Source organism: Trachypithecus francoisi, unplaced genomic scaffold (assembly GCF_009764315.1).
Source record: "Trachypithecus francoisi isolate TF-2019V2 unplaced genomic scaffold, Tfra_2.0 Lachesis_group11, whole genome shotgun sequence".
In the NCBI taxonomy this organism is placed as follows: Eukaryota; Metazoa; Chordata; class Mammalia; order Primates; family Cercopithecidae; genus Trachypithecus; species Trachypithecus francoisi.
Window position 1 is genome coordinate 44,523,267 of NW_022681456.1, and position 15,821 is coordinate 44,539,087.

The 15,821-nt window shown below is 37.5% G+C and overlaps 1 long non-coding RNA gene across 1 annotated transcript; it reads left to right on the plus strand.

The window, feature by feature from the left end:
* Positions 1–581: 581 nt before the first annotated feature.
* On the plus strand, positions 582–9,090 carry LOC117090998. Its single transcript, XR_004440201.1, has 3 exons — positions 582–724; positions 5,379–5,555; positions 6,894–9,090. It is a non-coding gene; the product is annotated as an uncharacterized LOC117090998 (long non-coding RNA).
* Positions 9,091–15,821: the final 6,731 nt, after the last annotated feature.

Below are 15,821 nucleotides of genomic sequence, written 5' to 3' on the forward strand. Positions count from 1 at the left end.
AATGTCTGGGAATTACAGTTTTGGCCTTACTCACACAACCCTCCTGAAAATAATTTCTCAACTCTAGTCCCCATACACCATGAAAAGGGCCTTTCCTTATGACAATGCGGACTTGTGCTTCTTTGTACCACCAGGTCCCTGTCTATCTTTCTGCTTCCTCCCTATACATGAGGCACCTCACCCTCAAATTTGGGGAGATCTTGTCCAATTTAAAAATTCTACTACTCAATCATACTAAAATAGAAAGATATGATTGATTTCCATGAGTATGAATATCTGGGATGGGAAGAAGAGATGAACTTTTTTTTTTTTTAGATGGTTAAAAACAACTAAATTGAACATTAAGAAAGGTGAGCAAGCACTAGAGTGGTGCCAAAATTGTTCTTCGCTCTGATCCCTCCATTTAACAGAACTATAAAGCCCTTCCCAGTCTCTCTTCGGCTGGCAGGGCTACGGGATTCTATTGGCTGTAGCACCTCATCGCCTGCTGTAGGCTCCATGACTCATCTCCAGTCTGCCATCTTGTGGTCCTTCCTGTTGCTGCATTCATGCTGGTTTACCCAGAGATTAACAGTGGATTTAGACTCCACATAGCTTGCATCACTGCTCACGTCTCCGTGTAACTCACAATAAAGAGACCTTGGCATCAAGTGTGAGCTTAGGGGTAGAAGAAGGGTATATGTTAGGAGGTGGGAACGGAATCAATTCTTCAAAGCTTAAGGATGTAAGTCATAAAGACGTTTCCTCGAGCCACTGTTGATTCATTGTTATAGATTCATTATTGCGTTTTCTGCAACACTAAGAAACCATTATTTCTACTAACTTTATAAAAAACATACAAGTAAAGAACAAGTGAAAATCTAGATTTTTTTTGGATGAACTATGTATACCTTCCTGGAAAATCTGAAGACAAAGACTGTGTTTTACTCTTTTCATTTTTGCCCCTACAGTTTCTAGCATAGGCTTGGCACCTTGTAAATATTCAATAAATGTTTGTTGAATGAGTGAATGAATTGATTCTCCTACCAGTCTGAGCTATCAGTTATGTGTCTGTGGCTAGATAGACACCGTGTCTTCCATCCCTGCCAAGAGTTCAACTGAATTCAAGTTTATAAATGGAAATGTGTGTGTATGAAGAAGTTAAAACAATTCATAAAATATAAAATTTTAAAAACTACTTTTCCTAGACATAATTATTGTTAATAATTAGGTATTTATCTTTCTAGACCTCTTCAATATTTCTATGTATTTACATATGTAAATATACAAATGTATATACACATGTAGATTTATTAAAACGTAAAAGGGTTTTCTTTGGGAAATAGTTCTTGAATTTGCTTGTTTTTCTTACAGTTAATATGTGTAGGAGATGATTCCATGTCCATATGTAGAAGTCTGTAGCATTCTATTTAGCAGATACATAGCATTTCATAGTATAAATGTCTCATAATGTTAAAATCATTTCCCCTTTAGTGGAAATCTTTGTTCTTACAATGTTTTCCTGTACAATTCTTGGCCATGAAACTTGGTGCACAAATGTGTCTTTCTATAGGTCAGAGTCCAAGAAGTGGGGTTGTTGGTCAAAGTATATATTGTGTTTAAAATTTTTCACGAATACTCCTACATTTATTATGAATTGGTACAAAGGCTTTGTCTCATGAGTTAAGATTAATAAGAAATACTGAAATCAGTGTTTTTGTTTTAATTTTTAGGGATGTGTTTGATATGATCCCAAATAATGTGGCTGACTGAACTTCCTGCTTCCTAATCATTTGTATATCTTCTAGATACTTCTATATATGCTGGCTTAAAAAACTAGTACAGAGGAGCATCGCTGGGCTTGGTTTTTCTTTTTCTCATTTCTCCTATGGGGAATTCTAAGCAGCAGGTACGGCCCTGGAGCACTGTGTTTGAGCTCTGAGGGTGGTACTTCTATGGATTCAATTGGTTCACAAAAGAAAATTTTTGCAGTATCAATATTTGATATATGTTTGACTTCATATTATTACATGACATTTCTTTTTGTCATAAAAAATGATATTTATTATAGAAAATATTTAAAATGCATTAAAGTATTAAAAATATAGAAATAAACTATAGTCTCATAAACCAGAGATAACTAACCTTAACATTTTGATTTATATCCTACCAGATGTATACTGTTTTTAAACAAAATTGGGATGACACTGTATTACCATTTTTAACCTGTTTTTTTCTCTCTACCTAAAAATATATTACAAACTTTCTACTATATTAATATGGCATCATTTCAATGATTGGTTTAGAGAAAGCATAGCCATGTGACACTTTGAGCTGACTCAGAATTTACAACTGGATCTCTGATGCTTCAAACTCATTTAAACACACATGATCTAAGGCAGAGAAATCCTACTTGGATGTTTGTATGTTCTCTGTCACTATTTAGAATAGCTATATCTTTCTGAGTAGTTATTACATACTAAATGTTTTGCAAAGCACGTGACATTATTTCTAATTGTCAAAACTACCTTCAGAAGTAGGTATTATTGTTAAAATTTTGCAGAAGAGGAAACTGAGGTTCAAAGAGATTCAGCAAATTGCTCAAGGACGCACAGTGAGCAATGATAGGGTTTAAATTAGAATCCAGGTCTATCTGCTTGTAAAACTGTTGCTTTTTAAAATTCTAACTACTGTTTTGATCCACGTATATTTTCAAGTGTGACTTCTGTTCTAAAAGTCACTGTCTAATATTAACGTCATAATTGAGTTGAAAGTAATTTCTGAAAGGAATTAAGACGCGTTATTTATTTTTTTTAGCTACGTAAAAAAGTTAAAGCACAAGTGTTTATTTTCTTTTCGTTGATGAAAACAACCCTTTGCTTGGGAATGGGCAGAGAACTTCCGTAACAATTGGAACTAGAGCGCCATCTGTTGACTGTAGAGTTCTAGGCATTTAATATAAGAAAATTACAAATTTGATCATCACTATTTCTTTCCTCAACAAAGAAAATGCCCTCAGTTGCTGGGCGAGGTGGTTCACTCCTGTAATCTCAGCACCCTGAGAGGCTGAGGCGGATGGATCACTTGTGGTCAGGAGTTCGATACCAGGCTGGCCAACATGGCGATATTCCATCTCTACTAAAAATACAAAAATTAGCCGTGCGCTGTGCCGCACACCTGGAATCTCAGCTTCTAGGGACCCTGAGGCAGGAGAATCGCCTACACCCAGGAGGCAGAGGTTGCAGTGAGCCGAGATCACTCCTGCATTCCAGTCTGGGCGACAGAGCAAGACTCCATCTCGAAAAGAAGAAAAGAAGAGAGCCCTCAGCAGCAATCTTGGATGAAATGTCATTAGTCCTGACTTTAAAGATCAATTTATAATTGATTTAAATTTCATTTAGATGAAATTTATAAAACATAAAATCAACCATTTTAAGGTGGACAATTCAGTGTAACATCACCTACTTCTATCTAGTTCCAAAACATTTCCATCACCCCGAAGTAAAGTCCATTACCCATCAAGCATTTTTTCTTGTTACCCCCTCCTCCACAGCCCTGACCACTGTCAATCTGCGTTCCGTTTCTATAAATTTATCTATTCTGGATACAGTATTTCACATACATGGAATCATACAATACGTAATGTTTTGTGTTTCACTTCTTTCATTCAACATGTTTTGTAGATACAGCTACATCATAGCATGTTATCAGTACTTCATTTCTTTTTATGGTTAAATATTATTCGATTTTGTAGATACATACACAATAGAATAGATATCCACAGTCGGTTTATCTATTCATCTGTTGATGAAGATTAAGGCTGTTTCTACCTTTTGGCAATTGTGAATTGTGCCGCTGTGAGCATGAGTTACATGTACCTATTTGAGTACCTGTTTTCAATTCTTTGAGTAAATATCTAGGAATGGAATTGCATTAGCCTTGATTTTAAAATGAAAATGTGGATGAGAAATACATGACAGTAGACTCAAAGATGTTTGATGCAAAGTAAAATAATTATTTCAACAGCAGGAAAAAAAATTAGTAATGAATCTAAGGATGAACATTTTCTTATGCTTATCCACCACAGTGAGAAAGAAATATTGAAAGGTCTGCCTGGTTTGAAAAACTCACTTAACCTCAGCAGCCCTCAAATAACTTATCTTTACAATGAGGACAATGCAACTTACCTCACAGATTTGCCCTGAGGATTAAATTAGAAAACACAGTGCTTTGCACAGTGCCAACACATGTCAATTTCCTTGTCCTTTCTTTCTGCCATGACTTTTGATTCCATTTACCTGGAATTTCAGAATGGTGTGCACTTTCCGCAGCAAAAGCAGTCTCTGAGTAATGAGAGGGGAGTTGAATGGAGTGTTGATCCATGCAGTTGCTTAGCATGATAGCGATGTTGTTTATCTTCCCCTCTGTGGCTGTTTGTGTCAATGTACATGAAATTTAGTTTTTCTCTTCTAGAGACAACTTACTATATTTCTGTTTTAAGAGGAGTTCATCACTCTGAAAATGATCTCAGAAGGGCTTGTGAGATGTTTGACAGAAACTGTATTTTAAAACATTTTGTCTTTTGTCTAGCAAACATGCTGATTCTTGTTTTTCAAAATGTAATGCTCATGCAAAAGAAAGGCAAAAGTATACCCAAGGTGTTATTAACTTTCAGGTATTCCTCTGAAGCTTGCTGAATTGCAAAATCTGCGTGCCCAAGAGAAACCATAGCTTTACAACCTTGCAAATATAGTCTGAATCTTAGTTTTGAGGAAATTTTAATTGTAAACGATTGAGGGAAATGCTTATCTGTGACTGGCTTGGCTTGGTTAGCACATTTATTTCCAAAATAAAATTAACTTCAGGGTTTCAAAAAATCTCTCTCTCTCTGCCTATTTCTTTCTCTCTGTTTGTCTCTTTGTGTGTGTTTATGTTTTCAAGATGAAGGCCTTTATAGGAGGCAAAAGAGAAAAGCTAAGCCAATCTTAGAGAGAAATAAAGAAATATCTATAGTAGGATGTACAGCATATAAAATCAATGCAATTTGATGCATTTTTTTCCAGAAGGGCAGGACAAGAGACAAGTAACTGCCCCCAGGGACTTACTCAGCCTTGACATATGCTTGAACACATAGATTTCACGTTGAACACTAGCTGTTGTACATTTAGTTAATGCTAGATGCTATATTCTTTATCTTCTTCTGCCAGGACACCATCTTGTCTAGTGAATAATATTATTCCCAACTTATAGGCGAGAAGACCTGGACTTAGATAACTAACACGTTCAAAGTTTGCAATTCTACCATGGAAGAGCTGGGATTTTTATCTAGGTCATTGTAACTTAACTCCTATGTTTTCTCGTTTTCTCTCTCTCTCTCTCTCTCTTTTTTTTTGTCTTAGGGTGAAGAAGAGTGCTCACCATATTCCGTTCTGGTCTGGAAAAAGAAATTCCTCCTTTTGTGGATGTCATCTTTACCATCTCTCGGTAAAAAATTTTTCAAGTGACTCCTAAGATGGAGAGAGCATTGGAAGTCATCTGGCCCATTTCCCTCATGCAACTCAAAGCTTCTTTGTAAGGTAGGGTACCATTTACTTTTATAAGGCCAACTTTGGGGAGTTTACTACTTTATAAAGCAATCTATTGGATATTTACAGTCACAATTGTGAAGAATTATTTGATACAACTCTTTGAATGATCAGTTTTGCTTAGTAAAACCTTAAAATTATTTTTTAGTTATCTCATTTATTAAATTGTTCCTTTGTTCTTTCACTCAAAAATATTAATTAAGCCAGGCTTGGTCTTTTTTAGCTTTGAAATTACAGTCCTAGATGGTTGTGAATACATATTTTATTCTACAAACTCTGTTGCTTCTAGTTCATATGGAATTTGCAGGTAACTAAAACTTTGTCTTTTTTCCCCAAGAACTGTTGCTTAGTCAGATCTGTTCTATTTAACCTGCAGTTAAACTTTTCCCTTAAACTGAAGCATTGAATTGTTCAGTTTCAACTCTTCTGCCAACTTTTTGAATACTGATTAATACCGAAGAAGGTACTCTAGTTTTCTGGTGTCTGCAAGATTGGTACACATGTTGTCTGTCTCTTCATTTATGTGTTCATGAAACATACTAGATAGAAGAGGGTAAAGTTCAGAATGCTGAGGTTCTGTAGTACAGATCTCGCCAATGTTTTTACACCTAATATATTACTTAACATTTTGTGGAGTGGATTTACTCAAAGAAATGAATCCAACAGCCTATGTGCCTTAATTTTGCTTAAAACTATTCATGAGAAGTGGTTAAAAACCTTGCTAAGTTCCTATGAAAGAAGCTTGACCTCCTGGTGTAATTGTCTCAAGTCTGCCTTGCTTGGCCAAGGACCCAGCCTTTAAGCATAATCCCAGAAGATAGGGTCAAGTTCAGAGGCTTATGGGTACAATATCAGGAGAGATACAAGCAACTCTCATAAAAGTGGAAATGAAGTCCATCTTGTATTACTTTATTTTTGTTTAATCTTTACTGGCTGTAATTATCTACCATCTCATGTTTGGGATAGCCACAGCATATTTTAAGTACAATCTTCTAGAATTGTTCTTGGAATAAATTACTTTCCCTAGGGCAAGCTGTGCCATTATTTTTCTTCTCCCTCTGTGCAGCTCCATGATCTTCAATTGTCACTTGAGTTAACACAGTCACTCATGTCAGGCTCCTAGAGGCTAATTCCTGTACGTCAGAAACTTGGTACATGTTTTGAAATACTCACTGCTTCCTATTATCCTAGTTAAATAATCAATTTAGAATTTACTCTTTTTCAGTTTCAGTAAGTATGATTTGCATTTATTTATGGGAGTCAAGCAATATTGTTTAATCTCTATCATTTTTTTTGCAAGTAAGAGGAACTCTTTGTTTTATTTTTTAGAAAAATACTCCCAGAAGTTTGTTTGCATTATGAAGATCAGGTCTTGAGAGATCCAGTCTGGCTCTTCCCTGTACAAAACATTTCTCACAAACAGAATATGGACAATTGCTAAATGTCAAAGGTAAAGTTATTATGGGAACTCCTTCAAAAAGTTCAAGTGAGAGCTCATTCTATGAGGGACCATTTACACCTAAGTTTTTTGTGTGTGCTATGTTACTTATTCTGAAGTGGTTGATCCAATTACTAAAAGGGAATATTGCATTACCTTTTATTTCCTATAGCATCCATTCTGACCCCTTTATCAGTTTAATTATTCCCTGATTCCATTCTTCATTCACTCATTTATTTGAGAAGTATTTATTGACCAACAAGTATGCCAGGTCCTATTCTATGTGTAGGGACTATAAAGTTGAACAAGACAGAGGAGGTACTGGCCTCAGAATTTACATTCTAGTAGAAGATGAGAAAGTAAAAATAAACACATGGAAACATGAATGAACTGGATATTACAGACTGTGATAGGTGTAGTTTGGGTAAAGCACAGGGTGCAGTAGTAAAGATAAACTGGGCTCAGAGTGGAGCTATTTTAGATGGAATGGAGATCTCTGAGGAAATGGAATTTGAGCTGAGACCTAAAAGGTCACCCAAGGACTCATGGGAAACCTCAGTTGTTTGTGTCAAAATTTAGCTTCATGAACTCCAGGCCCTTGCAAATGATGGTTACCAAGTGAGAAATGTCTCACTGGCAACAGAAGTTGGCAGACCCAGCTCCAGTTCCATCCCGGCCAACATGCCAATGTCATTAAAATAAGGCCATTCATGAAGGTGGAGACTAGTACTAGAAACAAGCATTCTCAAGTGCCATTCGAGTGCTAGGCCCTCAACACTGGGCATAACACTGTTCCATGTGGCTTTTGAGAGCATGTACTGAGGCATGACCAAAAAAATTAAGTCCCATGTAAGTGATGCAACTGCTCCCCAATTACTGTGGAAGTATCTGCAGACTATTGTGCGTGTGTGTTTGTTTGCTTTAGTGAATAAATTCAGTCAACCAACCATCTAGCTATTGACTAAATCCGTTCTTTTTCTTCCAAAATAACTGTCTATTGGCTGAAGTTTACTGGTTTTTATTTCTATTTGCATATGTAATTTTCTAAACCCTGTCCTTATGGAACCTTCTCTAAGTTCCTCTCTATGGCTCTGTTCTATGTTCATATGGATACACACAAAGACACAAATACACCAAACTAAGTTTAGAACAGTCTGGTGCCTGCCTAAGACTTCAGTCTCATCTCCTGCTTCTACCCTCTTTAGTTTAAGAGAAACAGGTAACATTACTGAGTGCCAAGTACTGTGCTCGTAGCTTTGCATGCATTTTTTCATTTTATCTTCACAAGTTTCCTCTATCACCATGATCTGTATGTTTGACCATTGTGTTTCTTCCACCTGAAATTCCCTTGGTACTCTGCCTGGAAAACTGTTACTCATTCTTCAAATCTCAACAGAATAATCTCCTCCTCTGGAAAACTCTCCCTATTTCCCTAGGAAGAAGTAATCCCTTCCTCAGTTCTGCTTTGATTATAACTTTATAAGCACCTGTCACTCTGCATTGTATTAATCCATTGTCATGTCCATTTCCTCCACTGGGATGTAAATTGCTTATGGGTAATAATTAGGCTCTGAATCATTTTATGATGTGGCCTGACAATGTTTGGGACATACTATGGGCTCATCAGATGATGGCTGAGTAGAATTAAATTGAATCAAGTTGAAGTTATCATTTTGATGTTTATCAGTTAACGTGTAGTGTGTTAAATGGTGGACACTAAAAACATATGTCTGCTCCCTAACTACTGAAACCTGTGAATATAACCTTACATGTTAAGAGGAAATATGACCTTAAATGGATCTGGAGACAAGGAGCTTATCCTGGATTATCTGAGAGGACTCTCGATGCAATTGCATGTATTCTGATAAGTGGAGAGAAACAGAAGAGGAGGATGCAATGCAACCATGTAGGCAGAAGTTTGAGTGGTGCAGTCACAAGCCAAGGAGCCCCTAGGGCCATCAGAAGTTGGAAGAAGCAAGGAATGGATTCCTCCCTAGTGTTTGGAAGGAGTGTGCGCTTGCCAACACTTTGGTTTGAGACTTCTGGCCTCCGGAACTGTGACAGAATAAATATCTATTGTTTTGAGCCACCCAATTGTTGCTAATTTGTTAAAGCAACCCTAGAAAATTAATACAGCATCCACAATAAAATTTCCCAAAATATATGTTCCTGTGAAATGGAAGAGTTCTAGCGATCTAGTAGCATATAAGGAACCCAGAGAAGTTATACAAGTTTTTCCCTGAAAGTCTTTTCAGATTCTTTAGTGGGCTAAGGTGCATTGTGAATCCCAAAAACTTCAGCATTTTTCAGCATCTTTTATCACAGAATCCTTTCCCCACCCATGGAATTATATACTAACCTATTTTTGTAGATGTTGATATTCTGTAGAACAGAGTTTTGGGGTCTATATGACTTAAGATCCTTCTACAATGGAACACAGTCAGGACGGTATTTAGAGGAGGTATAGAGGGCATCGATCTTGCAATATATACTCAGAAAATGACCATGGGCAGAATAAAACGCTTTTGCAAATATTTAGTGTTTGCTTGGCACTGCTTATCTTAGGTTTAGCTTTGCAAAATTTTCCTCAGGTATCATTTTTATTGTTGCCATGGAGCCAATTCGCTTCTCAAGGCAAGTTGGTGATTGGCCTAAGGGAAACTATTGAGAAAAAATGGACAGCTCAAGATGTGATTTGAAACATTGATGTTCTTTCTTGGTGCACTCAACTCCTCTCTCTGCTATTATTTTTCTTCTTCACTCTCCTGGAATCTCCCTCTTTCCCAGTGTAAGTGAGAGTCTAATAGCTCATGATGCAGCTTGGTTTGTTGTGTATTGAAGTAACAGTAGCTGCATTTGTTTTGGCAAACCTGTCATCATTTATCTGAGGCAAAACAATGGCCTCTTTATTGTTTAATCCAGTTCCTGAGGCTGGATTAAATAAATGAGACAACTGAAGCTCAGATAGGTAAGTGGCTTGGCCTTTGTCACCTAGCAAGGCACTGCCAGCCAGACACACAATCTCACTTAGTAATTTCTGTGTAGTGCCTCCTACTAGACAAGCCAAGGCCCAGGGCACTGCACTCTGCATGGGGTGGAAGTAGTGTGTAGCATTGGAATGGAGGTAGTGGTGGAATGCAGTACTTGAAGCCAAGGAGAGAACACTCAAGAATCCATAGCCCCAGGAGAAATAAAGTCAAAGGTAACCAAAATTCAAAGGCAGTAATCATGGAGAGGGACTCAGTAGTGAGAGAGAATTCATGGACAAGTGGCAGGTCAGAAACCAGGGAAGTCAGGGCTGCCAGAAATTTGCAGGCAGCAGGCAAGATCCCTAGTCTTTATACAACCCTGGTCTTTCTGTAAAAGGCTGGAAAAATATGTCTTTTTCAAACATGCGGTATTCAAATGTGCCATAGTTGTTCTGTTTTGAGAAACCAGAATGGTCTGGCTTTTGTACAGAAATAAGGAGAATATCATCTTTTGCTGCTCAATGATAAATGTATTGCCTTACCTGAGCCTGGAAGACACTGCTGTGCATGTGCCCAATGTCTCACAATGCTTCCTTTGGGCAGTTTAGTTTGGTGTGTGACCTCTGACCTCAAAGTATCTGAATAGAAAACAAAACCACACTAGTTCACGCTACCTATTCTTCTTTCCTCCAAGCAAGTACACTCAACATGCTAAGCCCAAACTGAAAGATCTGAGAGAACACCCTATTTGTAAGCTAAAAAGTTAGCCTGCCATGATATGTATATATGTTGGTGTATATATACATATATTTATGTGTGTGTGTGCATGCACACGTGTGAGGTGTGTAATATATATATAACTTTATATCTGACCACGTTTTGCATGCCATGTTCTCACAAAGCAACACAATGAGGGCTTTATGTCATTGCATGTGCAGTGGTGTTGGCTCTACAGGAGAAGAAGAGCTCTGAAGTTATAAAGTTTGGAAGTTTGTGGGACATCCATCCATGTTTTGTTCTGGAAAGAGGAAGAAAGAAATACTTTACTCTGGAATGGAAAAAAAATATTTTTGTGGAGAAGAGGGGAGGGTTTTTACTTTACCACCCTAGACTATAAACAAATGGTTTCAGGGACAGAAAAACCCTGAGGTCTCTATCTTTAGGTTTAATACTATGGTCCAAATATGTGTGTATCCTCAAAATTCATGCGCCGAAATCCTAATCCTAAAGTGACAGTATTAGGAAGTGGGGCCTTTGGGAGGTGATTAGAGGATGAAGGTGGAGGCTTCATGAATGGGATTTGTGTCTTTATAAAAGGGCCTGAAGGAGCTTTTTTACCCTGCCACCATGTGAAGACACAGTGAGAAGGCACCATCTATGAACCAGAAAGCAGATGCCCTAACTAGACACTGAATATGCTGGCGCCTTGATCTTGGACTTCTCAGCCCACAGAACTGTGAGAAATAAATTTCTATTGTTTGTAAGCTACCCAGTCTATGGTACTTTCTTATAGCAGCCCAAATGGACTAACACATTTGATATTCAATCAAATGTACTTTGTTCAGTGTTGTTTGTTCATAAAGCTCTGACCATGAGAAAACATGAAAATATTTGTGGAACACTGTCTCCCAACACCAAAACTCATCTTCTCTCTCTTTAAAATAAAGGTATTTCCAGAACATCAATAGATGCTGGGGTAAGTAAAGGAGGGAGAGAAAAAAAATGAAAAAGGAATGAAGCTATTGTACATATGAGCAGTACCTGGGTTCTAGTTCAATGAGCCTAAAATGCCTGTTGCTATCATGATAAGTTACACACATGTCAATGTGAACTCTCACTAACCAAGGAGAAAACTGAGATAACTATTATTATTCTCTCTCTCCTCCCCTCCCCTCTCCTCCCCTGCTTCCCTCCCTCCCTCCCTCCCGTCCTTCCTTGCTTCCTTCCTTTTCTCTTTGTTCTTTCTTTCTTTTGTTCTTTCTCTTTCTTCTTTTTCTTTTTCCTTTTCCTTCCTTCCTTCCTTCCTTCCTCCTTCCTTCCTTCCTTTCTCTATTCTTTCTGCATCAGATGATTAACAAAATAGACACAGTCTTGGAGCAAGTCTGGAGTGGCACAGAGACAATCTGTAAGCAAAGCATCAGAAAAATTATTACTTATAATTTTATTAATAATTATGAAAGAGGAGCCCATGGTACTCTTAAGAGTGTATAATAAGAAGAAAATATCTCATTTGAAAGTGTTTTAGAGTTTCCAGACTTAGCAGATAAAAACACAGGACACCAATTAATTAGAATCTCAGATAAACAATGAACTGTTTAGTATAATTATGATTCATGCAGTATTTGGGACACAGTTATAAAAAAGTTTATTCATTGTTTATCCAAAATTCAAATTCAACTGGGCTCCTATGTGTCGGGTAGAGGAGGGAGTAGCTAAAAAGCTTACTCCTGGGAAGTGACATCTGAACTGAGACCTAAAGAATGAGTTGGTGTTATCCCAATTCAAAGGTTTGGGGATGGAAACAGAGGGTAAGGATAGGTAGACCAGGCAATCATGGTCAGACTGTAAAAAGTAAAGGGGAAAATGGCATTCAGAAAAGCCAGAAAGATTAGGCCCTGATAGGCCAGTTTAAAGATGTCAGATGTTAAAGAGACTGGGGATGGATGTTAGAGTGTAGGGGCTGGGCCAGGGGCTACAATGAGGTGCCCACTGAATTTAGGCAAGTCAATTCACTTCTCTGGGTCTCCATTTTGTCGTGGGTCAAATGGATGTTCAATTGTTGGAAAATGAGATAATTGAACACAAATTCTGAAGGGCTCACTGGGAAGAACAAAGTTGTCTAATATGAAATCCTCAAGCTACAGATGAAACTGAGACTTAGTCAAGGCATTGGCCCCAAATGATGAAAAGTGGAGAAGACTTTGGAGTCAGACAGTCTTAAGTTCAAAGTCTGGCTCTGTTGCTTGCCTGCTGGGTGACCTTAGGTAACAAGTCAACCTCTCTTTGAGCCTTTACACTTCTCCAGTGTAGAATGAGATAATATCTTCCTTCATGAGTCATTGTTAGGGTTTGTGACAAAATGAAGAGAATCATGACAGTGAGCCTTGGTGCTTATCCAATGATTTGCTCATGCAGATTGGTTCTCTGTTCATTGTTTTAAAGAATTTTGGAAACCTTTAGTGAGAGACTAGAAGGTGAAGGGGAAGAGAAGCAAACTGTAGCTAAAGGCACACATTATGTATGTCAAACTGACCACCGATGACTGTCCCTCCTCCCTACTTTTATAAATAGTTGATCTGTCAGTTCTGGGGGCTCAGGGAAGAAATGAATTCAAACAACAGATGCCATGAGACTCTCAGGCTCTGAGGAGTCAAGAGCTCAAAAGCTGCTGTGGGAGAAAGAAAGACTGAGTCTTCAGGCGTCCCTCACTTCCCAGATAACACTTTAACAAGGTCTCCTAGAAATAATCTGATAGAAATATGTTCTATTAATTAATTAGGCAAACACTCATGAATACCTTTCATGTAGCTATTAAGCAACTTCTAATCTAGTTAGGGAAATACAGAGAAGCAAACAAATTCAACAAATACTTCTTTACTGACGGTCTCAGGAGAGTCAACTTTATTGGTGAGACTTTCACCCCAGGTAAGTGAGAAGATGGCTCTAGTGGGACCTTGGAGCATTCTTCAAAATACTCAATAAGGTTATTTCTGATCTCAAACAGCGGCACTGGCTAGCCCCATTTCCTTAATCCTGCCCAGCATATACAGCTAGTTGGGCTGTAGAGCTGTTAGTGATATAATCTGTCAATTCCCTCAAATTCACTGAGAATCAATGGTAGATATTTGCTGTGGCAGGTTAGTTTTTGATAAATGTTGGTTGACTTGAATTGTTTACCTAATGGCTTCATGCCAGGTAGATGGCAAAATATTTAATATTATCTTTCATATGTTAAAAGAGCACAAGAAGTATGTGCTCATTGAGCTGTTAGTTTTTTCAGCAAAGATGGATGTGTATGAATCCATCCATAGCTGAGTCTACTCTTACTTTTGCAAAGCAACTGGCCATATTAGGAGAGAAGTTGGTGACTGAGAACAGACAGCCTAATCCTTTAACAAAGGTCATGCCTGTGACTCTAATTTCTGAATAGGGTCTAAAAATAGGAGGCCAGAATGAGCATATTATAAACATTTACAATTTGGGGTCCTATTAAATGTTTAGTTAAAATTGTTTATGGCTTAATGTCCCTAGACAGTTTGTTTTTTTTTTACTCCTCTTTTGGAAGAAAGAAGCAAGTTTAAGAACAACCTATTACTAAAGGATTAAGTGTAAGAAGGCCAACCTCCCACACTTTCTACAGTTACAGTTTGGGGCAAAGGAAACTTGTTTCTGAGGGTGTCCCTGAGGCACCAAACTTCAGAATCATTAAAGAAGGATTCAATTGTTTACAGAAAGGTGGCTTTTCCTCACAGGAAAGGGAGCAGTATGTTTTAGAATTATTACCAACTACAGGGGTTGAAATGGAAATATCAGCAACTCCTAGTTAGAATATTCAATTGACTCTTACTCCTCTAGTGGTCACGAATTTCACAGCTAGATGCTCTAGGGAAGTGGAGGAAACCCTGATTTCCAGGAGTTTCCACTTTTAGGAAAAAGAAAAGACAAGCAGTGATGATAATGTCTAAAACTCAAATAGTGTGAAGCGCAAATAATGTGAAGATGTGCATTCTTTCCACATGCTGATTTATTTTTTCTGATGTAACCACTCCACTGGTTCTTGTGGGGTATTTTATTTTTCCAATCTGTGTTGGCAATTTCTGTGTGAATGTGTTAGATCTACAGAAATGATCATCACAAAACCGTTTTCTGGCCAGTTTCAAAAGTGAGTTGAGCTCTGACCCGCTTCCTCTGGTTTATACCAAGCCTTTGTAACTATAAAAGCCACTTACTTGATTAAAAAGCCCATGATCCACTATTAGAAACATTATCAGCAACACCATAGAGATGATTTTTGATACAATAGATGTTGAAGTTTTGAATCATTTCTTTTTAAAATTTAAGTTCATTGTAAAATGGATTCGTAATGGATACAATTGCCAGTAGTGCAAAAACCACATTTTCTAGGAAATTAACAAATTTGAGACTTGCAATTGGAAGAGAAACACCCTAATACTCTATTGCACTACTGAGGAAAAAATATCTATTATTCTTTTTCTCTCCAGAGTACTAAGACTATATAATGGTTTTGGAAAGGTTAAAGTTAAGGCTATAGATATTTTAAGTATTGTTTATATGTTTGTCTCCTCGAAATAAGTAAATTTTAAAGGCAGTGAATTTTTAAAATTTATTTCAGATCTGCAGTGTCTAACATTGTGCTTGGTACAGAAAAACTGGTAAGTAAATGTCTTTACATTGTTGGAGATGATGCTATATATATTTTACTTTTTATGGAAAGGTATTGTTTTTAACCCCTAGAAATGTTTGTGAGATGGTCACAGGGAGAGGCATGTGTGAGTAGGGAGTGACGGGAGAGGGTTCCGCCTATGGGGCAGAGATGCTAAAGGTCCTACAAATATGGAAGACAGTCCTGGTTCAGTGTCCTCATCTGTTAACGTGAAGTCTGCAATACACTCTGGCTCTCTGATGTTGCTGACAGTTCTATTCTGGCTCACTAAAAATGTCTGGAAACTATTGTCAATGCCTATGGGATTAAAAATAGATTCAGTTATATTAGAAAGCTGCTTTTTTCAATACCTACTAAAATCCTTAAGCAATAAATGCACTTTGATCTAGTCATTCCATATCTAAAAATTTATCCTAAAAAAACAAGTAGAGTATGGTGAAATACAT